Source organism: Nicotiana sylvestris, chromosome 3 (assembly GCF_000393655.2).
Source record: "Nicotiana sylvestris chromosome 3, ASM39365v2, whole genome shotgun sequence".
Lineage (NCBI taxonomy): Eukaryota > Viridiplantae > Streptophyta > Magnoliopsida > Solanales > Solanaceae > Nicotiana > Nicotiana sylvestris.
In genome coordinates, this window is record NC_091059.1 from 48,310,655 (window position 1) to 48,331,480 (window position 20,826).

Sequence of the window (20,826 nt, forward strand, 5' to 3'; positions counted from 1 at the left end):
TTAAGCATTCAATTAGATAAATGTTGTTATAAGAGAGTACAATTTAGCCGTAAAATTGTCACTCTTAAGATAAGTCTTGATTTTTGATTGTCAGGTCCTTCCTGGATAATGGGACGTAGTTTAAAACTGGCTTGGATAACAAGATTTAACATAAGACATACCTTCAGTAGATATAATTTAGCTTTAAAATGGTCGTTAATTAAGAGTTGTCAGGACCCTCCCGGATAATGGGGAGTAGTTTAAGACCTTAGATAACAAGATTTAGCAGAAGTCATACATTTAAAAGATATAGCTTAGATTTAAAATTGTCGTTTAGTTAAGAGTTATCAGGACCCCCCTTGGATAATGGGACCTAGCTTTCAAATTCTTAGTAATATTTGGTAATATGATTCAGTTTAACACTCACAGATGCGCCCAACTACCAAACTGGGGCAGAAAATTTCTTTTGTTTTGTCTATTTTTGTTGAAGTCAGGTACTCATATGAAGAACAGGGAGAACAACACGGATGTTAAAGATAAGAGCATGACCAAATACTAGCAATCAGGCAGTCCACCTGTAGAACAAAGAAAAACAGTTGAAATATCAGCAATCAGACGTCCACCTGGAGAACAAGGAACAACAGTTGAAATATCAGCAATCAGGCATCCACCTGGAGAGTAAGGAAGAACAGTAGAAGTATCAGCAATCAGGCGTCCACCTGGAGAACAAGAAAAAACAGTTAAAATATCAGCAATCAGACGTCCACCTGAAGAACAAGGAATAACAGTTGAAATATTAGCAATCATGCATCCACCTGGAGAATAAGGAAGAACAATTGAAGTATCAACAATCAGGCGTCCACCTGGAGAACAAGGAACAACAGTTGAAGTATCAGCAATCAGGCATCCACCTGGAGAACAAGAGAATACATTTCAAGTTTCAACAATCAGGAGCCCACCTGGAGAACAAGGGAATACATTTCAAATCTAGCAATCAGGAGCCCACCTGGAGAATAAGGGAATACATTTCGAGTTTTAGCAATCAGGAGCCCACCTGGAGAACAAAGGAATACAATCCAAATGTCAAGTAGTCAGAAGCCCGCCTGGAGAACGAAAGGAAGAAGCAATTCAAGTTCGAGTAATCAGGAACCCGCCTGTAGAACAAAGGATGCTAATCAGTCTTTCAAATTAGATTTTTATCTAATTATTTGTTAAAATTAGGAATTACTGTGTAATTTGCTTAAGTGTTTGCATATTTTGTGCATATTTAATTAATGCATTGAAAACACAAAAATATAGCATCTGCATTTAGAATTTAATTTTGCATTTTTAGATTAATTAAGTAAATTTCTAATAAATTTACCCCCGAAGAATAAGAAATAAGTACTGGTGTATAAACTACTTACTCGATGTTACACAACAAATATTTTCAACTTCTCTTTGGCTACAAAATAACCACAAGAATTAAGAATAAGAAATGTCAAATTTTGAGTACTTAACCTCTCAAGAATTCCAAAAACATGAACAAAATATCTTTAAATGTTTTCATAAAACTAAAAAAGAAACCACTACCACTACATAAACACAGTGAGATCCAATGAAGAAAATCAAACATTTTGGATTGTCCGTGTGAGAGGGAAAAAAAGAAGAGAAATGACATAGCATGATAGCAATAAACAAATCTTACTGGGATATTCATGTATAGCAAAAAATGAATCCAACTCAGTCTATGGTTTAAAACAGTCAATTTTATAGATAAATCAAATCATAACAGGTAAAAAGAACGATGGAATCAGCTCAAAGCACACGTCTTTCTTTCATAAAGCACAAACAGAAACAACTTATATATTAATGCTTAGGTAGCTTAATAGTCAACTAAACAATTAGCTATCATATACTTGCTACTGATTCTCTAAATCTTGATTTTATAAAATAAAATAAAAAACAACTTAACAAACTGATGTCTAAATCTTGATAAAAAGAATTATGTACCTTACTACTTGATCAATCTAGTACCTGTTGTGAGCATTACAATATTTCATATTTGTCTACTAATTGTCATTCTAAAACTAATGAACCATTACATGTAGGACAAGGGGCTAAGATACAAACTTCAATCTTTGACCAAAGCAAACAAACTTCAATCTCTAAAAAGTACGTAACGCACATCATTCTCTCGGATGCTAATCAGTCTTTCAAAACAAATTTTCCACCACTTGATCGAAACAGATATTTAGCATATCAAATCAACAGAAAACTAAAGAACAATGAACAACACAAATGGAAACTAGCGCATGTTCATAATTATTCATTTCCTAAGTTCAAGATTGTTGTGAGGCCATGCAAATGTACCCACAAGACAATTGCAGAAACCATGAAACAGAACTTGAGGTTTGAAGAGAAGAATATCAAATGGAAAATTATTGAGAACCCCTCAAAGAGTCACACGGTTCCAAAGAGCTTGAGGTTTAAAGAGCTTTCCTGCGTGCCAATTGTCATTGAGTATTCTAAAGTTCGGATGTTAACATGGTTCCAAAAAATAAATATATCTAGTAAACATGGCTCCGGTGTAGTTTTAGATCATATTGCCCAAGTAGCTTCCAAATTCGGTCAAATAAAGCAAAGTATACTTGAGCATAGGCATTCAAATTTTAGGGACGAAATACAGATTCCGAACACATGACACTTTACTAACTCTAGAATTCTAACAAGGAAGAGCACATGTTTAATCAGTTTTACCACAAGAAAATTACTTCATCGTGTATGGCTAGGAGGTAACATGGGATTTAAAATAGTCATGGGAGATTAAATAAATTGAAATGTAAATTTAAAAATGAAGTAAATATGTTAATTGCAAGAATAAAGGGAATCAATATCAATCATACAATTGGTTAAAAATTAGTCATGAATCTCGAAAGAGCGAACTAGCATCGAACTCCAGATCTAAGACCATAGAAAACAGATGAAAAGAGATAGCCATTAAAAGAAAAACGAAGATGGAACATATATGACAATGTTCACAAGAATAAGGCATGGAATCGAGCATACGAAGTCAGGTTTGTGATGGGAATCCATAGCTTATTATCATTGAAAAGCAGAAACATACAAAAGTTCATGTTGTTTACCTTTATCTCAGGAAAACAGTAATTGAGAAGACCCAATTAAAGCCAGAAATTAACGGACAAAGCTCAGCCAATTTCAAAACAACAGCAGGGGCACTTAATAATCCTCTACAGCTCTTGTAAACCCAGGAGAACAGATTTGAACTTTAAAAACTCGTCTATGCTCCTTTGTATTTTTTTCGAGCTCCTAAACTCTCAGATCTTGATTTGATTTCTCAAAATCTCAATCTATTATTTAGCCATTTTCTCGTGTGTGTGTGTGTAAGGTGGTGTTGAAGGGTGAGATGGTAATGTGAGGAGGGAATAGAGAAGAAGAAGGGGAGGGTGTTCGTTTCTTTTAGCTCGAGAACAGAGAGGTGCGCCGCTTCTTGTTCAAGAGAGGAGGGTTTTTTCATCTGATCCTCCTCTTTTAGGTTTTGGGGAGTGAGTTTTAATGAGATGGGGGCATTGGGCCGGTTCGGTAATGGGCTGGGCGATTTTTAGGTCATTTGGGTCATTTAAATTTTGCCCAATCTAGTTTGAGGCTCAAAAAATAGTCTTTTCTCCTTTTCTTTGTTTTTTTTTTCTTTTTTTCTTTGATTTAAAAATCTAATTAAAATCCTAAATTAAGTCCTAAATCAATCTAATTTATAAAATTAAACTAATTATCTATTTATACTATTTACATAATTAATTAATTCTAAATTAATGAAGGAAAATTATTAATTTAACACTAAAAGCTAAAAATATAAAAATGAACATCATTTTGTGATTTTCGTTTTAATAATGCTTTCAACTTATGCAATTAAATCTAAAATGCAAAGAGTAAAAATACAATATATTTTTTTATTATTTTCATGATTTGAAATGCTACTGAGTATGAGAAGATTCCGAAAATTTCATAAAAGCAATTAAAACTATTTTTAGAATATTTTAGGAGTATTTTAGGCATAGGGCAAAAATAGGTACTCACTGCGACAAATAGCGGGTGAGGCAATAACAATAATAAAGAATGTGCTTTTTAAAGTCATATTCTTATAAAGAATGCTGGGCAGTACTTGGAAACTAGTAGATCTTAATTCTTATGAATATAACCAATAGCACTGAATCGTAAAGAAATTTCCAATAAAGTACATGCCAATAGTGAATCCTTAATTCTATGTTTATATGCTCTTTGGTTATCTATTGATCCTTGGAAAATGAATGTTTGACTTAAAATATTGAACTACCGTATTCAGGTTACTTTTTGTTTAGATTAGATTTTTGTGATTACTTTTTGTTAATCCCTTTCTTTTTTTTTTTTCCTTGATTTAAAATCCTACTCAAATTGATTAAAACTTAAATTAAATCTTAATTTACATCTAATTTGTAGAATTGAACTTAATAATCTATTTCTACCATGTGAATAATTAATTAACTTAAAACTAATGAAAGAAAATTACTAATTTAAAACGAAAAGCTAAATGCAAAAATTTCTTATTTTCTTATAATTTTAAAATATTAAAAATGCAACTAAATGCAAACAAGTAATTACCAAAAATTCTTATAATGAATGAAAAATTAATATTTTCTTATAATTTTAAAATATTAAAAATGCATGAAAAATGCAACTAAATGCAAACAAGTAATTACCAAAAATTCCTACAAAATCTATGAAAATTAAAAACAATTAAGAATTTTGTAGGAGTATTTTAGTCGGAAAAAATCACGTGCTCACATATAGTATATAAGCTATATAAGATGTACATATAGTATAGTATTGTATATTTATATAAGCTATATTCGATAAACTATATATACATCTTATATAAGCTATATAAGATGTATATATAGTATAGTATAATATATATATACTAAGTGCATAGTGTGTGTGTGTGTGTATATATATACCGTCTATACATCTGAATGATATTCCAGAAGATAATCCATTATACGGTCATCTACACGTATATTTGGCCACCAAAAAGCAAAGTAATACATTTGTTTCAATCGCTAGAGAAGAGGACAACGATGATATCAAGTCCTATGAAAAACTACCAAAGAAAGAAATAATATTTCTCCTAGAAAACTCTGAGATTCAGCGAAAGGATGAACCATGGAAGATATTCCAGAGATACCTAATTAATGGGTTATACTACCTAGGTGAATCATATAAAAACTCGCGCTTATTATGAGACCATCCTCATCAGCACAGGTAGTGCAGAATTCCAGTACTTTTCCGGTTATAACACAAGCGAGAACGTTATAACTTCTCAAAAATTATTATCAAGCAGATTATATCTGTTGAAGAATGGGGGATATCCACAATGAAAGAGAGGCAGATAAGCCTTAATAAATTACCCATGAATTTTACTTACTGGGATTATATCCAGGCATTCGATAGAGTATTATATTATAACAATGATAGACATAAACACACTTGGTTTATTAAAATATGTGCAAAGATATTTGCAGGACCTATCCCTAATTGGTTTCTGAACTGGTGGTCATATCACGGCCCCACAATAAAGATCTTGCCTGAGCCATTTCTTAAGTTATATAAAGAATGGACAAAAAATCCTCCGTTTTTAACTGATTTATATCATACAGATCATATCTGTTATTTAGAAAAAATTGATCAGATATACTTCTTCATTGAATTCTCTAATCCGTGGATTCATAAATGGACCCCCGAATTGGGGTTTACTAAAGAACAGATCTCTTGCTTATACAGGGTCTTTTACAATAATTTTTGGGATAAGTTGATGAAGAATGATCTCAAAATAAAATTGTTATACGGTCAAGAATTATTGGATTCCATTAAAGTACAGATCCAGTTATACGCGACCACTCCCCAGAAGAAAATATTTGATGATAGCTCAGTTAAGCATATTGCTAGGAGAATCTCCATTCAAGATGGAGATAAAACTGATTTAATAAACCAATATTGGAAGAAGTGAAAAGAAATTTGCTTCAAACTTTAAGCCAATGTGAAAAATCAGACACATCAATGCAAAATGAAACAAGCAACGATGATGTAGAGGAAGATTCTCAACCTATGATGACAGAAAAGATATTATCTGATAAAAAAATCAAAGAAGTGGAAGATTTCCTACAAACGATGGACAAAGTAGAAGAAAGAAATAGTGGAAAATAGTGAAGCCGCCAAGGACTCCACAACAGGACCCCACTACAATAGTAGAAACACTGTATACATAGTAGATACACTATATACATAGTAAATACACTGTATAAGGGACCCACATAAGGGACCCACTGTACTTTACATAGATTACTTATGTTTTTTTCTTCTTCCTATAAGTAAGAGCCCTCTCTCATTCGGGGAGGCATCAGAAAAATTCCCCTCTCTCTCTCTCTCTCTTGTAAAGTCTTTTAAGCTTCTTAGCTTCTTCATTTTGTAAATCAGTTGAAGTAAATAAAAGTTTCGAAGTTCAGTTCATCATCTTCAGGGCCTTGCGTCCCAGCCTTAAAGGTATTTTGTTTATTTTATTTTATTGTATAATATTTAAATTACTTTGTTTCTCTCCACTGCCGTGACTATGTCCGGCTAAGCGGATTCATATCTATGTTGAAGAACTAATTTCTCTTACATATTAACTATGAAGAATCCAGACTCTTTTAAAATATAAAGGAATTTTAATATAGTTTCTTGGCTTGGTTCCAAGATTGTGGTACAGTCGACTCTGGTACTACTCTTATTGGCTTTGCCTTAGTGGCTACATCTAGCCAGCTGTGACATTAAAGCCCGCTAAAGTTGTCAAAAGGGCTATCCCTTTCACAGTTAGAACTGCTAGACACATGAGCTCAATAAGAGTATGTATTGGACCTAGACAGGCCCATTGCTTGGGTAAAAGGATAGATCCTTCCATACAGTCATTAAAACTATAATAAAATTCCCGTATATTTCGAATCTTTACTGGTCGTGCGGACTACCGCCAACCTTCAAAGGTACTGAAGCAGCTAGATCTGGATGGCCGTGCGGAATACCGCCCGCCTACCCTGATCCTGGTGTAAATGGTATCAGAGCCTAGGAATTTTCATGGTGTATATGTAATAGAAATATTCAACATAGATATGAAGCTTTTGGAATGGATCTGGGAGAAACAAGTACTAAAAGTACTAGACTTGAAGAGGTAGATATACCTCAAAATCTTAATTTGTTAAATAAATGGACGATTCCTAAAGTTTCTATAAAAATCATTTATGATTATGGTTGGTTTGATAAACTTTCTTCAAAACAATTGATAAAAACGACTGAACAGTCTTTCGCGTTAAATTCTTCTGAACAAACTATTCGTTTGTTAAACAAACACGATATAGATTTATATAAACATCATTATCATTACTTGCATATTGGTATGGTCCAAATTGCGTTTAAACCATTAACCCTTAAAGGAATACCAAAGACCTTTTTAGCAGCTTTTAGAGATGCTAAAAATTTGAACTTCAGACAGTCTCTGATGGGTTCGATTGAATCTACTTGCCTATGGCCCAGTATATTTTAATACTCAACCCAATTTGCGATTGTCTCTTTCTGATATTAATATTCTTGATGCCTTGACTTTAAATGTGAAAACACATGGTTATAATTATGCACCTGGTTCTGAACTTATATGTTTATCTTATAGAATGTATTTCAAATTATTATCCACTTTGAATCCTCGATGTAAGTTATACGATACATCATATCAGACCATATTGGTGGAAACCAATTTTGCAAGGTCTAAGGTCACCACTAGGAGACCTATTAGGTGGGAAGAAATTAATTTCCCAACTACTTGGACTTTAAATTCGGTTATATCCCCAAGTCAGATTACTAATGACTTGTCAAATACTGATTGTTCGCATGTTACTCAAAATCCGGATAGTAGGATTTGTATTCAATTTGATGATAAGTCTACTGTTTATAATAGACATTCGTTTTCTAATCATAGACTTTTACCTGTTATTCAACATATTTCTCTTGTCGAGCCAGTCTATGGTCCAGCTCGAAATCATGCAGCATCGTTACACACTATCGCTACAAACGTGAGTAATAAGTCTGTCGAAAGGGTTAAAATTAACCCACAAACAAATATTGTTCAAGACAATGACAATATTTCTGATAAGAATATTCCTTCTGTATCCGAAATGGATTTCGACCCCAATGATACTTAATGATTCCACACCAAATTGACTTTAGCCCTGGTTCACGGGCAAAAAAATATATTCAAAAAGAATTTTGTAGTGATAAATGGAGCCAGTTTAAAACTTGGTTTTTTGATGCTTATAGCAAAAAAGATTTAAACAGTATTTCTCAAGAATTTTACGAAAATTGTGCTTTGCATAATCAAATTATGTATTTTATTCCTTGGTTTATAACAACTTATTTGCCTCTTTATATAAAAGTGTTAGAAAGATCTTATAAAGATGGGAGTGATAATATTACTAAAGTCATTTACCCTCCTCAAGCCCCCTTTATTTTACCTAATAATACTGGTATTACCTTCACTGCTTTTCAAAAATTTATTGACAATAATGTTGCAGCTGTTAGTATTTGGGTTTATATGTAAAAATTTTAGGAGAACATATCGGTTCTCTTGATAAAAAATTGGAAGATTTGACTGCTTTAATAAAGAAGATGAGTATTAACAAGGGACCAACCGATATTGCCTCCACTTCGGGAATCAAACCGGTTGATCAAGCAGTTCTTACTCATGTTCAAAGTCCTCCTGAGGTTCAAGATTTTAAATTCAAATCTCTTGATGACTTAGCAGACCTTCTTGATAAGAAACTTTCTGGTTTAAATATTAGACCAATTGATTTATCAAAAACTTTTGCTGATAAAATTGAGACTGTTTCCGATTATAAAACTGAAACGTGGTCAGAGCTTAATAAGCTCAAGGGTTTGATAAAACCCAATAGTAAGTATGCCGACAAACCCCGGATGCAAACTTACTATTATTCCCGTCCTACTCCTCAAGATGTGTTAATAGAGGAACGCGATTGGAATCAGACTAATACGTCTTACAGCGGTTTCGAAATTTATGAATGGAATCTTGATGGCCTAACTGATAGATAGTTAACCATTCTTGTACATAGAATGCTTATGTACTCAACTATCTGTAAAAGTGTTAAGAACACAGATAGACCTATTTGCAAAATGATTATTGCAGGCTTTACTGGCCAACTTCGTGGCTGGTAGGATAACTATTTTTCCGTTGAAGAAAAGGCAACGGTTATTAATGCTACCGCTGTTGACGAAGGAGTTAATAATATAGGCATGGCTCTAGTTAAAGGTAGAGAAGATGTTGTTTATACCCTTATCCTTACAATTCTAGAACATTTTTATGGTAGATTTACCAATCAGCATGAGACCGTCCGTACTTTACTAAATGGGCTTAGATGTAGGACCCTTAGTGAATTTAGATGGTACAAAAATACTTTTATGAGTAGGGTTATGGAGCTACCCGAAAACAAGTATGAACATTGGAAAGCTAAGTTTATAGATGGACCTAATGAGGAATCTCCTTTATGAAATATCTTAGAGTTTATTAAATTCTTTTTCCCTGCTTGTATCACCGGAGAACTTGATGAGGATCCGTATGACGATCCTTGAGAATATGATTTACTAGGGGAAGATCTTCCCCTACCTCTGCCTCTGGTGGCCCATGAAAGGTCCATTCTGCACAAATAACAAGTCAATTTATTCTAAGAAGTAATAATCCAGCATATCATCCTTAACAAGTTCAGCATAATCATGAATAAAAAAATCATTTTTAATCAGATTATCAATGATTTCTTCAATTATCAATTCAATTATGAGACTCTGTAGGTCTCTATTTAATCTAACCACTTTAAGGATAGTAATTAATAATTCTTCATCGAGAAAAGTCGTATAGAAATTCATAATCAGTCTAAGTATTCCCGGGATAAAAAATCCGGAAGGGAATTATCAATTCTTTTTTGTATTGAATTTCAAAATCAAAAGGCACTAGTTGAGCTTGCCATCTAGCAAATATTAATTTAGACGCATCATGTTTGAAATCTTTGTCAAACATATATTTAACAGATTGAGCATCAGTTTTTATTAAAAACTTTTGATTATATAAATCATCTTGAAATTTTAAAACACATTTAACAATAGTTAACATTTCATGAGCCACAGTAGCATATTTCTTCTGGGCTTCAGTCCATTTACCAGAGTGAAATCTTATCAGGTATTCACTCTTATTGTTGGGATTCACTTGCTTTAAAATCCCACCGTAGCCAACGTTGGACACATCTGTCTCAATAATTTTTTGCCATGTAGTATTAGCAAGAGTTAAGCAAGGTAGAGACCTAACACGTTGTTTAATACTTTTGACTAACGTAGTATGCTGGTCAGTCCAAGGTTGCCTATGATCCTTTTTCAGCCTGTCATACAGAGGGGCTAGATCACGAGATAAACTTTTGTAGAAAGGAGATATATAAATCAAACTTCCCAAAAATCTTTGTAATTGAGTCCTGTCTGTAATAACATCAGAAAATTTTGAAGCAAAATCAATCGATCTTTGTATCGGGGTAATTTTTCCTTGGCAAATATTATGGCCTAAAAATCGAACATTGGTTTGGAATAGACTCATTTTTGGTTTAGAAATAACTAAGCCGTTAAACTATCAAGATGCTTAATATGCATCTCTAATGTTTTAGAAAATACTAATATGTGTCATCAATATAAACGATGATAAAATCTAGATAAGAGTTAAAAATATCATTCATAATTTTCTGAAATTCAGAAGGGGCATTTTTTAAACCAAAAGGCATGACATTCCATTCATATTGACCAAATGGAACATTAAAAGCAGTTCTATAAGTATGCTCCTTAAAATTTGAATTTGCCAATATCCAGATTTTAAATCAAAATTTGAAAATATATTGGCGTCATATAATCTAGATAGCAGATCTCTTTTATTGGGGATAGGATATCTAATCCATTTCAGATGTTTATTCAAAGGTTTATAATTTATAACTAATCTAGGAATACCACGTTCCTTTTCTGCAGCATTATTAACATAAAAGGCAGGACATGACCAAGGAGATTTTGAGGTTATTTTCAAACCCTTTTGTAACAAATTATCCATTTCATTTTTGAAGAATTCAACCAATTCAGCATTCATCTGGCAAGGTCGAGATTTAGTGGGGATGTCATCCTCGGAGAAGTTTTCTTCGTAAGGAAGAGTTACAATACGCCTTTTTCGGTTCCAAAAGGCACTAGGGTGATCGGCGCAAACATCAACAGCCATCTGTTCAGCAATCAATTTAATCTTTTGTTGAACCTTAGCAGATTGTAAAGTATCGAATATATTCATGCTCAATATTTCTAATTGTAATGAATCAACATGCCTTTGTTTCATATTAATCAAGGCGTTAATATCTCTAGTTACAGGATCTGTAATAAAAGAATAACTTATCTCTTTATCTTGATAAGTAGCAGAAAACCCCTGTGCATCTATGTTATTAAAAGGGTAAATAGCATTAATAAAAGGGGTTCCAAGTATAATCGGAGGGTATAACTGGTTATTTACCAAAAATAAGAAATGAGGAATACAAACTCTATTTTGACAAATACGAGTATTTGGTAATTTATACTCTATATCTAAAGCATGACCAGAAGCAGATTTTACCAAATGAGTGGTCTTTTGAAAATATTTAGTAGGAACAAGACCCTCTTGAATACAACTTACATCTGCTCCACTATCAATCATTGCTACATCAGTTAGCGAGAAACCATTATCAATCAAGATAGTACATTTAATGTACCACTTATGAGCCGTAACAACCTGCATCATTCCTAAAAGCATATCAGAATTTTCATTAATCGGATCATTCTTATCAGAAATTTCTTTTCCCTTTTCATTTGAAAATTCGGAAATTCCTTTGCCAAAAAATCAGTTGGAAAATCAGTTAGAGAATTATTTTTCTCAATTTGAGTAATCTGGTGATCACAAATCATTTGATTTTATTTAAGAGACTTAATATCTCTTTTCAAATTTACAATTTCGATTTTCAAATCATCAAACGAAGTATCTCTGCTTGGCGTATTTATCTTATGAAGACGTTTATTAACTTCAGACAAAGAATATGGCGCAAAATATTCAAATTCGTTTTTTGGTCTTTCAAAAGGCTTTGAACTACTAGAACTAGAACTTTCGGTCAAATTTATAATTTTTTACGAAGTTTTTCATCAGTAATTTTCTTTAAAAGTTCTATTACATTGTCAGATGTAATAGTTTTTATATTCAAATCTTGAAACTGTCATTGCAATTTATAAAACTCATCATCATCGCAAGTGCAAATATCACATTTACAAGCAGTGCAAGTATTATCCAAATCTTTACTACTTTCAGATAAATCTATCAGATCAATCTCAGCTTCGGACTTAGTCTCAGAACAAGTATAATCAAAATCTGATCCGGAAGTGTATAACAAGTTATAAACTTTGTCACGTAACCCATCGTCTAGTTCTAAGGCCTTTAGCTTTTGAAGCTTGCAATTTGGAGCGATATGCCCAAACTTTTCACACTTATAACACTTAATATCAGTGAGATCTCTCTTTGATCTATTCTTCGTAAATCGAGTAGATTTGCGATGCGCTTTTCTAGTATCACGCTCTTCCTTAGATCTATATCTAGACCTCTTTTTCTTATACGGGCTATCAGGGTTAGGATACCTATGATATCTGTTTTTCTTCTTCTTCTTACTTTGAGTAGAGGTTCCGGGTAAACCGAATTGGGTACAGAAGTCACCTAATTGGGATTTCTCTTTAAGCTTATCAATCTTAAGCTGTATAGTATATAAGCTATATTCGATATAACGTTAGCTATATTAAGATGTCTATATATATATATATATATGATCCAACAATCTATTCAAAATGTTCCTTCACAGTATAAAGTTGAGTGCGACATGCCATGGAAATATAGAGTTGCACTTGATTTATTATTGCTTGAGAATTTGGTGTCATGGCCATGGAAGTGTAAGGAGTTTGCTTGAATAAATTCTGATAATTAGGTAACAGTTGTAGAGGACACTTCCAATGAGGGCTATAATTGTATTGTCAATCTTTAGTGAAATAAGAGATTTAACTCTCTAACAAATAAAAAAAGAAGCAACCGTTAATAACAACTTTTAAAAAGATACCATATTCTGGACATTATTAGTAGCTTTTGTGAAGAGTTACATCCCTTCAAACAAACGTGTATTTTTGTTAGTTTTTTTAATAAAAGAATATTTAAGTTATTTTGAAGGATATTTTGGTAATTTAACTTTTCACTTTTGGGGTTCCTGCTTTTATAATAATATAGATAAATATATATATTCATTCTCATACTCTTATATTATTTAACCATGATAAATTAACATGATTTAGTGTAAACACTAATTGGAGGTAAAGAGTGAAAATCCTGGAAACCTAATTGGGAGATTCAAAAAAATATAGGAATGCTACATCTAGAATTCAAACTTGTGACCTCTAAAACTTTTATCATGTAAGGGAATTTGGAAGCTTATATATACAAATATATAAAAAAAAGTTATTTTTTTACCTTATTAGTATAGAATAATTTTTTGGAAGGAATGCAATTAAACATATCCCTCGACTGGTAGGTGACAAGTAGGTGTGTCACCTACTTGTTTAAATGAAGGGACCAAATAAATCCCCAAAAAGGGGCGGCCAAAGGGCCTTTTAAGGGCTGAATTAAATCATTTCTTTCACTTGTTTTCAGACTAAGAACTTCATATTTAAACCCTGCAACTCCTCCCCCAAAAATCCCACACAAACCCTAGGTGATTTCGGGTGATACAAAGTGATTTTAGTACCGAAAAATCCGGACAACTTGCTAATTTTCCTTTTCCCTTCTTGTAATTTCGTTGGGGACTGGTTTTGGATGAAGAGGGGCTAGGTTTCGTGGGTTCTGCTTATTTCAAGCTAAGTTTATGCTTCTCTTTCCCTTATCTAAGCTTCTACGAGTTGTATCTCGATCGTAAAAACTAGCACTTGCAAGTTTCGAAAGAGTATTATGTTGCTTGTTGTGGCATCATTGTTGGCTAGTTGAGAACTTAATTTTAAGTTTAATTCATGGCTGTTTTATATGAGAAGAGGCTGAATTATGCTGTTGGTTGTGTTGCTCGATTGGAAAGAAAAGTCAAGTCGAAAAAGTTTTTTAGTAATCTGAAAAATAAGTTTTGAGTTGCTGAACTTGTGGGACTGTTATGGGGTCGTTTTAAAGTTGTATTGTGGCTGAAAATTAGTAGGGATAACTGAACATGTGGCGGTTAATGTTGATGATAAATTCTGGAAGGAAGAAGGGGTTTAAAACTATATTTGTAAGTCACAAACCGAGCTTGCCGCTTGTCGGGATTGTTAAACTGTTTTGAAAGGCTTATTATAAGTATTGTTGATGTTGTTTGGGCTATTATTGGTTGTTGTAACTTGTGGGAAGTCATATAAACAGGGGAGGTGTTGTCCGTTTTCTCGTAGAATAAAGTGTGTCATTTAAATGCAATAGTTATGGCATTCATATTATGACAATTGTATTGTATATTGCTGTAGACAAAGGAGTTATTGGTTAAGTTAGCTTGAGGATTGAACTGAATATTATGAGATATGTAAAGACTTCTTTTTTTTTTATTTGGCATGATTCCGTAAGTTAAGTTATCCTTATAAGAAATTTATGGGGGCAACTATTTCGACGATTAAGGTCCGTCACGAGTCTAGAAATAGTCAGACGAATGTTGAAATGGATTGTGTTAGTCACCGTATCATGTCTTCTTAAGGAGTAAATAAAGCCTGCCATAAGGTCTTTGTCTTCAATATGTAACAAGATGTCTAGACGTGAATTAAAAATTATGCCACAAATGGTCTAACAAATCAGAAGCAATATAGTGTCCGTATATCGAGGGATAGTTATACACGAATAGTTCAACAAGGTAGCATAATGTATAGTTTACTGAATGATAAGAATGATTTAACCTAAAGAATGCTACGACTTCCAATACTTACACGTTTGTGTTTACAAAACTGGTAAAAATCCACGAAGATAGTTACTGTGACGACCCGACCCGTCGTCTCGTGAGTTACCGCCCCGGTTTTCCCATTTCCTATTTTTTTGCTTCATTATCAGTGTTGGGTGTGAATGAGTTAATTCGGAAAGGTTTTGAAAGGAATTGAGACACTTAGTCTCTTTTAAGAAGGCTTAAGTTAAAAAAGTCAACCGGACGTTGACTTATGAGTTAGAGGGCTCAGATGTGAATTTGGACGGTTTGGTTAGCTCCGGGAGATGATTTGTGACTTAGGAGTGTGATCGGAAGTAATTTTGGAGGTCCGGTGTAGAATTAGGCTTGAATTGGCAAAGTTAGTATTTTGGCGAATTCCGGTTGATAGGTGAGATTTTGATCTGAGGGTCGGAATGGAATTCCGAGAGTTGTTGTAGCTTTGTTATGTCATTTGTGATGTGTGCGCAAAATTTCAGGTCATTCGGACGTGGTTTGGTTGGGTTTTTGATCGAATGCGTGTTTTGGAAGTTTTAAAAGAACTTAGGCTTGAATTCGATGTAATTCGATGATTTTAGTGTTAGTTTAGGTGTTTTGATGACTGGAGCAAGTTTGGATGATGTTTTAAGACATGTTGGCATATTTTGTTAGAGTCCCGAGGGGCTCTGGTGAGTTTCGGAATGGTTTCGGGCCATTTTTAGGCCAATTTAACTTCTTGGATTTTGACAGCAAGGTTCAAAAATTTTGATGCGAGGAGCATAATTTGGAAGCTTATATCTCGTAATCTATAAGGAATCACAAAATGTATAAAACATGAAAGTTGTAGCCCTTGTATTCTAATTGCCAGAAATATAAACCATTCATCATTTGGATATTTGTACAGAAAGTTATAATCGATTGAATAAGGGCTAGTAAAGCTGTTTTCAAATTTCCCAGAAATTTCTGATGCGAGGAAGCTAATTTGGAAGTTATATCTCGAAATCTATAAGGAATCGGAAAATGTATAAAACATGAAAGTTGTAGCTCTTGTATTCTAATTTCCAGAAATATACACCATTCATCATTTGGATATTTGTACAGAAAGTTATAATCGATTGAATAAGGGCTAGTAAAGCTGTTATGAAATTTCCCAGAAATTTCTGATGCGAGGAGGCTAATTTGGAAGCTTATATCTCGAAATATATATGGAATGGGAAAATGTATAAAACATGAAAGTTGTAGCCCTTTATTCTAGTTTCCAGAAATTTAAACCATTTGGCATTCGGACATTTGTACAGAAAGTTATGATCGATTGAATATGGCTGGTAAAGCTGTCTCTGGTGGACTTTTAGTGACGAAACTGGACTTTTAGTGACGGGCGGACAGAAACTTAAGGACCAAAAATGTTGATTTCTTCATTTTCGTTTTGGGATTTTTGGAGCTCGGTACTTGGGCGATTTTGAGGTGTTCTTCACGATTTCAACTCAAGTAAGTGTCCTATACTTGAAAGTGTTTATATTACATAAATCCATGATTATTTTCATCGTTTAATTCGGATTTAAATGGAAGAAATCAAGATTTTTGCAAAATCTTCCAAAAATAAAAAATTAAGATTTGGAGGTCGAGTTGTTGTCGGAATTTGATAATTTTGGTATGGTTGAACTCGTATCGGAATGAGTTATCGGATTTTATAAGTTTCGCCGGATTCCGAGATGCGGGCCCCACGAGCGAATTTTGAGTGCAATTTCGGATTTTTAATGGAAAGTGTAGAATTCCATATGTAATTAATTCTTATAATTTTTATTGATTGAATAAAATTATTGTGGCTAGATTCGAGGCATTCGGAGGTCGATTTGAGAGGAAAAGGCATTGTGGAGTAGTATTTTGCTCGGGTTTTTGCTAATTTCGAGAATTTTGGTATTTTTTTCGATTATTTTGATTGGGCTTTGTTCCCTTATCATATTATGACATATTCGTTCTGATTTTGGATAGATTTGACGCACGTGGAGACCAATTCGAGGGGCAAAGGCGTCGCGAGCTAAAGAAGTAGCCGGTTCGAGGTGAGTAATTGATGTCCTGAGGGTTTGAAACCCCGGAATTTCACATCGTAATGCTATATTGAGGTGACTTGCACGCCGGATAACGGGCGTGGGGTAGAGCACCATTGGGGATTGTGACTTGGTCCATCCCAAGAGATGTTTTTACCGTATTTTCTACTTGAACTAAATTGAGAATCATCCTTACTTGGATTTAACTGTTACATTTGGGCTTCTTGCCAATTATTTGAATCCTTCAAGGATTGACATCACTGTTTTCGCATACATGCATATCATTTGATCTCAGTCCAAGGTTTTTAAATACTGTTTTGTAAGCTCAGCCATCTTTCTAAGATTTGAAAACTTAAATGGTATTTTTAAATGATATTTCGGGCTGAGAACTACTGTTTTACAAATGCCCAATGGGCTTATGATGATTTCTGGACTGAGCATGGATCGGGCTGCGCGCCGCAGCAGTGTTATATTGATATTGAGGCCGAGAGCCTGGTTGATTACATTGATATTGAGGCCGAGAGCCTGAGTGATTATACTGATATTGATATGAGGCTGAGGGCCTAGATTTGATGCCACAAGATGGCTCGATATTGCGCTTGGGCTGTAGGAGCCCCTCCGGAGTCTGTACACACCCCTAGTGAGCGTCGTCGACGATAAATAAATGGATGGCTCGGGCTGCACGCCGCAGTGGGTACTAGAGTGTACCATCATACGCATTGCATTGCACTCATGTATTTGTTTTTATCTGTTATACCTGTCTCAGTATTTGGTACTCTGACTTAATTGACTTGTTGCTTCACTATTTGTTGTTCTAAACTGCCAGTTATAGTTTACTTTGTATTTTTCCATGATTTCTTATTCTCAGCCTTTATTTATGTTTATTACTCACTGGGTCGGAGTACTCACATTACTCCCTGCACCTTGCGTGCAGATCCAGGTACACCACAGGCTAAGTGAGGAATTGTTTAGCTGAGCAGGCAGTATCCGAGAGTATTGAGGTAGTTGCATGTCGTTCGCGGCCTTGATCTCTCCCCTCTATCTCTATATTTTATTCCGTATTTTTCCTAGACAAACTTGTTATAGGTGGATATTCTGTATTAGAGGCTCATATTCGTGACACCGGATTCTGTTGGGATATGGTGTGGTATTTTAATTGAACTTCCATAGATTTTATTATTAATTATACACTTAAATGAAATGACTTAGTAAATTCTCTGTGATATTTATCTATAATCTGAATAAGAATTTGGGATAATGTTGTTGAATGGTCGGGCTTGCCTAGCAGTGTGTTGGGCACCATCATGACCGGGGTTGGGGTCGTAACAAGTTGGTATCAGAGACTAGGTTAATTGGTTTCGCAAGTTATGAGCAGGTTTAGTAAAGTCTCGCGGATCGGTACGGAGATGTCTGTATTTATCCTCGAGAGGCTGCAGAACCTTTAGGAAAACTTCATATTCTTGAAATTCTTGTCGTGCGACTTTGTTGATCCGAACACTAAAAAAAATTCTATCATTCTATTCTCTCGCAGATGGCGAGGACTCGTGCTACTGGATGAGGTGGAAGACCACCAGTGCCACCCACTGATGCCACCAGAGGTCGTGGACGCGGTCGTGGGCGTGGAAGAGGTAGAGTAGCGCGGGCAACACCTGTTAATCCACCAGCTGCTCCAGTTCCAGATCAGGCTCCAGCAGCTGTACCAGTTCGAGCACCAGCTATGCCTATCGTGATTCCGGGTCTTCAAGAGACCTTGGCTCAGATTTTGACAGTTTGTACTGGCCTAGCTCAGGCGGTCTCAGCCACTACAGCCGCAGCTACTTCACATGCCAAGGAAGGCACACAGACTCCTGTTAATCGCACAGCTGAGTAGGTTGTACAGGGATTGCAGACACCGGAAGCTGTTCCAACTCAGCCGGTTGCACCAGTTCAGAACTTTGTGGTCCCAGCTATGCCAGACGATGAGCAGCGTCGTCTCGAGAGATTTGGTAGGCTCCAGCCTCCGACATTCAGCAGTGTAGAGGGCGAGGATACCCAGGGTTTTCTTGACAAGTGTTAGCGTATGCTTCACACCGTAGGGATTTTAGAGTCGAGTGGTGTATCTTTTACTACATTTCAGTTCCAAGGAGCTGCATTTACCTGGTGGGAAGATTTTGAGAGGCGTAGACCTGTTGGTGCAGCGCCCCTTACTTGGCATCAGTTCTCCACTCTATTTCTGGAGAAGTATGTACCTCAGTCCCGCAGAGAGGAGTTGTGTATGCAGTTTGAGTGGTTGACTCAAGGCGATATGTACGTGACTCGGTATGAGATGAGATTTTCACAGTTGGCTCGTCATGCTACTTGGATGATTCCGACAGATCATGAGAGGATCCGGAGATTCATGGATGGTCTTAACTACTCTCTTCGCATTTTGATGACTAGAGAGAGAGTATTGGGTGCTTCGTTCGAGGAGGCGGTTGACATCGCTCGTGACATTGAGACAGTTCGCCACAGAGAGAGAGAGATGAGAGGGAGGCCAAGAGGCCTAGAGGTTCAGGCAGTTTCAGTGGTGCTCCTTCTAGGGGCCAGTTCCAGCGTGGTAGAGGTCGTTCCTTCAGACCCCCTCAGCCGGCCCGTCCAGAGTATAGTAGGACATCTTCAGACCGTGGTCATCAGGGATTTCAGCAGGGCCAGTCTTTACTTAACGCTCTCACAGCTCAGAGCTCATCCTATGCCCCTTCAGTTCAGGGTTCATCTGTGCCGAGTGTATCGGCTGGTCATTCAGGTGCGAGGGGTTCCCTCCAGTTCCCTTCTCCAGTATCTGGTAGTTGCTACGAGTGCGGAGAGTTTGGTCATATAAAGAGGCAGTGTCCTCGACTTTATGGTGGTCAGTTTCAACAGAGGGGCCAACCTTCGTCTTCTGCTCCAGTTTCTTCAGCACCCGCACAGCGAGCTAGGGGTGGAGGCCAGGCAGACAGAGGTCGCCCCAGAGAGGGAGGACGATCAGGCGGTGGCCAGACTCATTTCTATGCTATTCCAGGCAGGACAGATGCCATTGCGCCAGATGCTGTTATCACAAGTATTATCTCAGTCTGCCACACAGATGCCTCTGTCTTATTTAATCCCGGATCCACATATTCTTATATGTCCTCATATTTTGCTCATCATTTGGGTATGACTCGAGGGTGTCTTGCTTTACCCGTGCACGTATCTACCCCAGTGGGCGATACCATTATTGTAGACTATGTGTATCGGTCTGGTATTGTGACTATTGGGGGTCTGGAGACCCGAGTTGATTTATTGTTGTTGAGCATGGTAGATTTTGATGTTATTCTGGGCATGGATTGGCTATCTCCATGTCATGCTATTCTAGACTGTCATGCTAAGACAGTTACTTTGGCTATTCCGGGTGTTCCGAAGATCGAGTGGCATGGTATGACTGATTATGTTCCTAGCAGAGTAATTTCCCTCTTGAAAGCCCAGCGTATGGTTGGGAAGGGTTGTCGATCGTATTTAGCTTTTGTGCGAGATGTTGGAGCTGAGACTCCTAGTATTGATTCTGTCCCAGTTGTGAGGGATTTTCCTGATGTATTTCCTGCAGACCCATCGGGCATGCCGCCGGATAGGGATATCGATTTTGGCATTGACTTGGTGCCGGGCACCCAACCCATTTCTATTCCGCCATATCATATGGCACCAGAAGAGTTGAAAGAATTGAAGGAGAAGCTTCA

At 35.7% G+C, this 20,826-nt stretch overlaps 1 long non-coding RNA gene across 2 annotated transcripts; it reads right to left on the reverse strand.

The window, feature by feature from the left end:
• Nucleotides 1–274: 274 nt before the first annotated feature.
• Nucleotides 275–3,500, reverse strand: LOC104217725 (uncharacterized). 2 transcript variants are annotated; one of them, XR_708844.2, is made up of 5 exons: nucleotides 3,105–3,500; nucleotides 939–1,133; nucleotides 795–842; nucleotides 651–698; nucleotides 275–554 (listed from the first exon to the last, which is right to left on the reverse strand). It is a non-coding gene; the product is annotated as an uncharacterized lncRNA (long non-coding RNA). The 2 variants fall into 2 exon arrangements; XR_011406025.1 differs by lacking the exons at nucleotides 651–698; nucleotides 795–842.
• Nucleotides 3,501–20,826: the final 17,326 nt, after the last annotated feature.